A 9,530-nucleotide genomic window follows, 5' to 3' on the forward strand; every position below is an offset into this window, starting at 1 on the left:
AGACTTATACTTTTGAAAACTCTTCATTAATGTTTTTGAAAGTATTTTGATTTTTGATTTATACAAATGATTTGCCTTTGACCTTATCTTGGATTTGGAATGTGATGTTCTTGAATGCACAACGAGAACACTTCCGTTCCTCTGATGAGAGTCTGGTTCTGTCGGATAATTTTAGTTGAAGTTCTTGAAAGAATTTTGATTCTTACGATAAGTGACCTTTTAAATGTTTTGGTTACCGATTCCCATTCCAGTTTTATTTTTATAACCTTTCATTTATACTTTCAAGTTTCGAGGACGAAACTTTTTAAAAGATGGGGTGAACTGTGACACCCTCACTTATCGCGGAAAAAGTAAACACGTAATTCTAGAATAAAACTGCATGGATATGTTTGTAATAGGTTCATTTGGGTAAAAACCTGTAATTTTTAAAACCTGAACCTGTTATAAAGATATCCAAATTGGAAGGTGTCAAACATACAAGGTCTAACTAGAAGTTTCATAACATAACCATCGCTAAAGTCGCGAATAGCAAATTATACAACCAAATGTAAAGAGGGAGACATATGTCCCTAAAATGTATGTGACATAAAAATATTTAAGGGTCACAATAAAATAAAACCAATCTAGGTCCCAAGGTTACTTTGCTCGCTAGCTCGTCCATGTACCCCATATATGCATCACCTACCTGTCATTCGCATTTTATACAAATACGAAAGCCACAGTCAGTGGGGAGTAACTCCGAGTTCTCCCAGCCACGAAATGTCATAATTAATATAACATGTAAACATAAGAATATGAATACGAATCACACATAGCCTTAGCATATAGATGCTAGACAATCGTGCTTATCATGTGAACATGATGTGACCATAATTAGCGCATATTTAGCCCCCGAATTAGCCTTGTTCCCATGCTTTTTAGTGCCTATTTGGGTCATTTCTTATCTTTAGTTCTTTGTTTTGCATATTCTTTGAGATTTTGATCCCTTGGTAGGAAAGGAGTAAGAATCTTGCATTTTCATGGCAAAACGAGGCTAAATTGATTGTATTCAATGACCAAGCATCAAGAAGAGACAAGACTAGAAGGCCTTTGTACATATCATAGTAGAAGAACAATGTTGAGAAAGGATCCTTGCGTCCCCAAGGAAATCCCCAAGGAATTTATGAAGAAAAGGGAAGAAAAGAAGAAGAATTGACGCTGACCAACAATCCGAACGGATTGCAGACAATCCGCCCGTCCAGCCAGAACAATCCGAGCGTCCCTCCTTGGAATCCGCTCGGATTCCCCCTCAACAATCCGAGCGTCCCTCTCCTGAATCCGCTCGGATTGCACCGCCCAAATCCGGCCGTCCCGACCCTAATCCGCCCGGATTCCTGCACAAAGACGGATTTCATTCTTCAAGCTACGAAAAGAGAAGCCCTTCTCTCAGAAAATACCGGGTCCTCCTTGCTCAACTTAAAAAGTGTAATTACTAGTTTAGCCCTTAGTTAACCCTAATGCATCCTCCCTAATTTTCACTATAAATACCCCATTAGTCTAATTAGAGGAGCATGTTCTTCTTATCAATATTTAGAGTAGTTAATATCAATCAAATCTCTCTTCAATATTGTAATCAAGTATTAATCAAGTTTTAATCCAAGTTTTAGTTCTTTAATCTCTCTCTTGTTCTTCCTTTATTTTGGGTAATTAGAAGATTATTGGGTTTATTGGGAGATTGACAACCTTCCATCAATCATCAAGTTCTTCTATTATTCTTTGCATTATTATTTTGGAATCATTAGTAGGTATAATCTCTTAATCCCTTTTTAATTATTGCTAATTACTTTCATTTATTCATCATGTTTAGCTTTGTTAGTATGATTGACAACCTTTCTAGCATGTTAAACTTGACCATGAGTGAGTAGTCTCTTAGCTAGGGTTTAATGGGTGATTAGGGGAAACCATCATGGGGATGATTCATGCTTAAATCAATATGCTTTCATATCTTATTTGCTTGCTTGTTTTGATCTTAATACATGCACATGTTATATTTGATGAAATGCTAAGCCTATGAATCCTTGCATTTACTATCATCTACTATCCTTTCAACAAGACTTGTAAGACATAACCCAACTCGAGTCTTGTTAGACCATGCATGTGTTGAGTAGGAAAGATTAAGTCGACTTGTAGGTGTTGTACAATCTAATCGATTCGGCTCCGAGACCCAAACTTTCCTAGGATTGTAAGATATAACCCAACTCAATCCATCACAACAATAATTGCTTGCTTATAATTTGAGAACATGTTTGTATGATCATATCCCATGATTCCCCTATGATCCCATGACACCCTAGTGCTTTTAATCAATTGTTTACACCCCTTATTTTATTCATCTTGCTAGTTTATTTTCATTGTTATTTTAGTTTAGTGACCTTCTACACCAACTCAATTTGTGACACCCCTAGACACTACTAGTTGCAATAGAATTCTCATTTCAATACCCGTCCCTTGGGATCCGACCTTTACTTGCCTCTTTACTAATTGTAGAATTGTTTGTGAAGTATAAATTGTGTTTTGTATCGACCATTGACCAACGACCACATATACTTAATTGTGAACACGAAATGGCCTCGATCAAAAATGGCGGCCGTTCTTGGGGACGGTGTTTAATTGATTTAAGATTTCTTTTTATTGCTATTAGTTGTGTCTTTCTACACCTTGGGGAAGTAAAACTCCTCAAGGTTTGTTCTAATTGTTTTTGAGTTGTTTGATATTTTGCATGTCTAGAAGGTTACAAGGTGATTTGTTACCTTTTGACCGTGAAATCGAAAGAACCTTGACGAATAATAGGAGACTTGTTAGGAGGAATTTGAGAGGTGTTGGTGAAGTTGTTCAACCCACTAGTGAGTTTGTCAATCCTTTCGCAATAGAAGGAGAAGAGAACCCATTAAACAATACCACACAAAATCCACCTACAATGCCTAAATTCTCGTCACACTCTATACCCACCGAGGAGAATCTACCAAATGGTACTCCTACACCACAACATCTAACCGGAAATTTTATTGCCAAGTCCGCCTTCATCCAATTAGTTGAGAGGAGCCAATTTGGGGGATGCCTAGTGAAGACCCTCATTCTCATATGGAAACCTTTTGCGACTATTGTGATGCTATCTCTCAAACGGGCGTGACTCAAGACCAAATTAGATGGGTCTTATTTCCTTTTTCCTTAATCGGCACCGCAAAGCAATGGTTGAAGGGCCTTGATAAGGCCACCCTTGGAATAGATTCTTGGAAGAAGTTAGCTCTAGCTTTTTACAAAAAATTCTACCCACCGGAAAAGACTAACATGCTAAGAGCTCAAATTACGGGTTTTAAGCAAAGGGATGAAGAATCTTTGTATGAAGCTTGGGAGCGGTTCAAAGGTACTTGTCGCTCATGTCCTCACCATGGACTTAGCGAATGGTTTTTGGTACAACAATTTTGGAACGGTTTATATGAAGATTCAAGGAACATTCTCAATATGGGATCAAATGGAATGTTCACCGAAGTTGATGACAATCAAACATGGAACAAGATTGAGGAAATGGCGGTCCATAATTCACAATATAGTAGACCTCGCAAGGCTACTAGAGGAGGAAAGCATGAAGTGGACTCCGTTACTCAATTGGGTGCTCAACTTAGTGCTCACATTGACACAATCAACTTGAAGTTTGAACAAGCTATGGCTAGACTTGAGGAAAACTCAAAATCATCGAAGCATCATGTCAATGCCATGACGGCATCCTCATCAATCCCAAGTGGGATATGTGAGAATTGTGGAACTTTGGGTCATGACCCAAGTGAGTGTAGGGGAACAACCGAACAAGTTAATGCTTTCCAAGCTTACAAAAGTGGTACCCCTTATTCAAATTTTTACAATGAAAACACCAAGTTCCATCCAAATCTCTCATACAAAAGCCAAAATGTTCAAAACCCTCAAACAACATACACTCCACCACCCATGAGAAATCAAAATCAAAGACCCTTTTACAATCAAAACCAAGGTTACCAAAATCAAAATCCATACAATCACCAAAATGACCAAGGTTTTGATGTCCAAAAAACGGTCCTCCAAATGCAAAAGAATCAACAAGAATTTTTCACTCAAATGCAAAAAGATAGCCAAGCAAAGGACACCACCATCAACAACATTCTAGCTCACACCAAGATGTTGGAAACACAATTGACTCAACTAGCATCTTCAAGCTCACAAAGACAAAAGGGGCAATTACCACCTCAAAGTAATCCCCCTAGACATGAACCGGTTAGTGCCATTCACTTGAGAAGTGGTACAAGGTATGAGGCACCGAAGAAGCAAGTTGAGGATGAAGTTGTGGAAGCTAGTGAAAAGGAAGAAATTGTGCAAAACTCCAAAGAAGGGGAATCATCAAAAGAAGAAAGTTCAAAGAAAAATGAAGACAAGGCCAAAGAGAAGGAGCCCATTGTGATTAGACTTCCTTTTCCAAGTCGTCAAGCCAAGCCCAAATTTGATGATCAACTTGGAAAGTTCATGGAAATTGTGAAGAATTTAGAAGTCTCAATTCCTTTCACGGAATTAATCAACCACGTTCCGGCCTATGCAAAGTATATGAAAGATATCCTCACAAAGAAGAAGTCGATCCGGAAACTTGAGACTATCGCCTTCACTAAGGTGAGTAGTGCAATACTTCAAGGGAGTTCACCTCCAAAGTTAAAGGATCCGGGAAGCTTCTCAATACCGTGTACCATTGGCGACACGACGATCAACAAAGTCTTATGTGATCTAGGGGCTAGTGTGAGTGTCATGCCGTACTCGGTGAGTAAAAGGTTGGGGATGGGAGAGCTTAAATGCACCAATATCACACTCCAAATGGCCGATAGATCGACGAAGACACCATTAGGGATATGGGAAGATGTCCCCGTGCGAATTGGGAAGTTTTTCATCCCGGTGGACTTTGTCATTGTTGATATGGAGGAAGATTCCAACATTCCAATCATCTTAGGAAGACCTTTCCTACACACCGCGGGTGCGGTGATTGATGTGAAACATGGAGAGCTCACTCTAGAAGTGGGAGATGAAAGCATAACTTTTAATCTTGACAAAACCATGAGAGCTCCTCGTTTGCATGAGCCATGTTTCATGATTGATCATTATAGCCGGAAGGATGAAAGGAAGAAATCGGAACTCCAATGGAAGAAGAAAGATGAAGATGCTCCATTCAAAGAGCAAGTGAATTGTGACAAGGAGAGCTTGCAAAGCTCATCAAAATCAACCAAGGAAGAAGAGGATGGCCTCATTGGCCAAGAGAAGAAATTGGGAGAGTTGTCTCCATCTAAGCAAGAGATTTTCAATGATCAACTCAATGAAGTTTGTGGTCTTTGGGACGACGAATTTGAAGGGATTTTTAATCCCTACATTGGGCATGCCATCGATCATGATCACCAACAAGGGGCACGGTCTATTGAGGACCTCTACCATAATAATGAACAAGCTTTTGATTACTTTTTCAAGGTGTTGAGCAACATCAACAACACCTTGAACATGCCCCCTTGACATCTCATCAAGAATGAGAGTTTGGTGGAGTCCTCCCTAAACCACCACTTGTAAATATTTCTAACTCCCTAAATTACATTTCAATTCTTGTATTACATTTTTGTCATTTTTGGATTTTTATTTACTTTGATCAAAATAATTGTCATGTAAGAGAGAAGTGAGGGAGGGACTAACGACTTCAATTGATGTGTAGTGCTTTACCTTAGTGTGGGGATGGCAATTGCCTAGGCTATTCATGCCTTAGTAGTGCCCCCACAATGAAGAACACAAGATTTGAAAGAAGAATGGAAGAATGGTAAAGGGAATGCGTTTGTGCACGGGTGGGAGCGAATCCGTGTACAACGAGGGAAGAATCCGAGCGGATTCCGAGAATCCGCCCGTCTTCAACAATCCGAGCGTCCCGCCGAGAAGACGCCGTCCCGAGCCGAGCTGAAATTGAAAATTTCTTGATCGTTGAAAAATCCGAGCGGATTTACGGAAAGACGCCCGTCTCATAGAATCCGTCCGTCTTGTGAAGAAGACGCCCGTCTTTTTGGTGAAGAAAACAAAGAAATTTCTCGGGATGAAATCCGTCCGTCTGTGCAAAGCAAATCCACTTTGTCCCAACACGGAAGAATCCGAGCGGATTCCCAGAATCCGCCCGTCTTTAGGCGAGCTTCTGAAAATTTTGAAGCTGCAGAATCCGCATGGATTGGGCCTAATCCGCACGGATTGCCCCTGCGTTTTCGAAAATTTCGACTTCTTTAAATACCCTCCCACCTTCATTCCTTCATTCATTCATTCATTCATTCATAAACACTACCCACAACATCAAAACCCTCATCCTCTCCATCACAAAAACAAAAACCCTCAACAAAATCCACCAAAATCAAATCAAACCATCCTTCAAACAACAAATCAATCACTCCATCTTCAATAAAAATCAAAACCAAGAACAAAATCTTCAACCTTTGAGTCGATTTTTGATTTCATAAAGGCAAAGCCTTTCACCTTCAAATCGATTTGGGCATCCTACAAATTGAAGATTTTTGATTCTTTTCTTGGTTAGTTCATCAAATGGCAAGGACAAAGGGAGCAACAAAGGCACCAAAGGCAAAGGCTCTCTCTCAAAGGCAAAAAAGCTCTCCAAACAAAGAAAGCTTTGGCTATGGTGGTGGCAACACCAAACTTGGAAGTGCAACAACAACAAACTTCTATGGGAGCATCACCTTCTACTCCGGTAATCGATCAACTCTTGCATTATCCGGAGGTAACTTTTATTTCCGATACCCATAGAAATACATTTGTCAAGTTTGCTATGAAATCAATTCAATCCACCAAATTCATATGTAAAGATGCCTTGGAGAAATTGGGTGTTCTTGAACAAACAAAAGCCTTTTTCAATGCCATGGGTTTGAAGAAATTGTTTGAAACAAAGGAATCGACATACCCCTCCCTTGTCTTGGAATTTTTAAGTTCTTTGAAAGTCACCAAAGTTGAGGATAGGGAAAATCTTGAGTTTCGTCTAGCTAACATTAGTAGACGCATTACCTTTAAGGAATTAGGTGAAATTTTGGGTCTTAGCGATGAATCGAGATATCTTAAGCATTATGGAAAGTATGACCCCGAGCCTCTTTGGGAGGCAATCTCCGGGAAGAAATTTGATGATTTTCATGCTTGTCGTGCTCTTTTGGTCCATCATCCGGGCATAAGAGTATGGCACAAAGTTGTGGGAAATACCATAATTGCTAGGAAAGACACCAATCATTTCACAAGACTTGATTTTATTCTCCTTGAATCGGCTTTGAATGTCGGAAGAATCCATACCAAGCCTTTCAATTCTTTGAGGCTATTGGTTGATAGATGGCTCAATGTTGATAGTGGGAAGAAGGGTACAACCGTTATTGTTAATGGCGGCCTAGTCACGGTCCTAGCCAAGCACTTTGATCCTAATTTCAATAAGGATAGCAAGTACAAGGCAAAGGAAGGTGGCCATCTTATTGATATGCCTACCATGATTAACAAGTTCAAGTGGGTTGCTCAAAACCCCCTTGACACCAAGTGTGGATGGCTTACTAGTGAGGCTCGATCATTCACTTTACCCGCGAAGATTTGTCGTCTAAGTGTCCACCGGACCAACTATCTACTTCCCCTATCCGAAGAAGCCGAGTACATCATTCAACAACAAAAGGGTGATCATGAAACCCCCTCCTCTTCCATTGTTATACCGCCTTACCCCTTTGTGTATGAAGAGTTCAAACCGGAAGGAGTTGAAATTGGGAAAGACTATGTCACTCTTCTTATGCAAGCAATGCACAAGCAAGCTTATGAAGATCGGAAGAATGCATATTTGGCTCAATATCCTCCCCTCCTACATTTAGCTAGGCAAGGACTCCTTGATCCATCTTGTCCTTTGCCTAGTTGGGCGGATAAAGAAGCCTTGTTTCCGGGTGCATCTAGGGACGTGGTGGGAGATAATGAGGTTGTTGGAAATGGTGAAGAAATTGATGATAATATTGAGGAAGAAGCAAGTGGAGATGGAGAAGGAGATGGAGAAAGAGATGGTGAAGATGATGATGAACAAGATGATGGAGAAAGTGAAGAAGAAAGTGACAAGGAAAGTGGCAATGTGACCACTTCTCATGAGGGAAGTGGTGATGATGATAGCATGATGGAAGACTAGCAAGCCTTGGAGACTCCTACACTCCCATGGTTTGTCTATATCTCTTTGTATTTTATTTCATTTTGATCATTGTTGGTTTAGTCCTAGCAACATCAAAGGACTCACACCTCGGTTCCATTGAGGTGTTCTTCTTTTATTGTTCCCATTTGTAAAATCCAAAATGACAATCTAGTTTCATGCATAGCATAGTGTGTGCATGAACTATACCCATCCTTGAACATTAGCAATAGTGTCTCACTCGGTTTGGGAAAGTTAATGCATACACAACGGGAGGTAATCTAAATTATCCTCTCCGTCATAACAAAAACCATGCATCATGTAGTGTAGCTTAGTATAGAATTGCATTTAGTATAGAAATCATGCATCATCTTTGCATAATTTCCATCATTTTGGCCATTTAGGACAATGCCCATATTAGTGTGGGGATGGGAATTCTAACACTTAACTTCTATTCAAAAACCATAAAAATTGAAAAATTTCAAAAATCATAAAAATTGAAAAAATTGAAAAATCCAAAAACAAGTTCATTTCCTTTGTATATATTGTGTTTGTTCATCCTTGTTCACATTGATTGACTACGCCACATCCGAGACATGAGGATATTGAAGACCGCATGGTATGATCTTTCCAATCTCCTTTTTCCTCTTTATGTTAATGACTATGTGGCTTTATTTTGATTGATGCGGTAAAAACAATGTGAACTTAGGATTGCATTTAGTTTATATGGCATATTAGTTGGTAGAATCATTTGCATTAGGATGTGTATATGTTAGTTGCATCATGGCATGTAGTTTGCATGTTAGAAAAATTTTGCGAAACCGTCTATTTGGGAAGCTTGACAAGTGTATATAGGCCCTAGTAGATGCTTTTTATTCTTAAGACTTTGCTTGTTAGAATGCTTGTAAAACACCCTAGGATGTGTCATGCTAGTATCCTTTGACCCATGGTTTAAGGCCTAGTCAAGAGTACCTTGTGGTGTGATAACTCCTTGGCTACCGTTTATTCCAAGGTGACCCTTGAAACCATGCAACCATCATTCATCCATGTTCTACCATATATTTTTGTCATCAAAGGGAATGGGCACAAAAAGAAATTATTCAAATTTGAGTTCAATGAAATGAAAAGTGAAAGAAAGTTTGCAAAAATGCATCAAAAGAAAAGAGGAGCAAAAATAGAACTCCTAAAAGCTTCAAATACAAGGCACCCTCGTTACTAATTGGGGTGACTTTGAAAATGTTCAAAAAGAAATGCAAAAAGTTGTCAAGTATTGAAATGCCAAAAATCAAAAAGAAATGGCAAAGAAAGTGTTCTCAAA

The 9,530-nt window shown here is 39.4% G+C and overlaps 1 non-coding gene across 1 annotated transcript; it reads right to left on the reverse strand.

Annotated features, from left to right (window-relative positions):
• Positions 1 to 3,327: 3,327 nt before the first annotated feature.
• On the reverse strand, positions 3,328 to 3,434 carry LOC141650646 (small nucleolar RNA R71). The gene has a single exon (XR_012546667.1). It is a non-coding gene; the product is annotated as a small nucleolar RNA R71 (small nucleolar RNA).
• Between the last annotated feature and the right edge of the window lie 6,096 nt (positions 3,435 to 9,530).

The sequence above is a fragment of the Silene latifolia genome, chromosome 3, assembly GCF_048544455.1.
Source record: "Silene latifolia isolate original U9 population chromosome 3, ASM4854445v1, whole genome shotgun sequence".
Taxonomy (NCBI): domain Eukaryota; kingdom Viridiplantae; phylum Streptophyta; class Magnoliopsida; order Caryophyllales; family Caryophyllaceae; genus Silene; species Silene latifolia.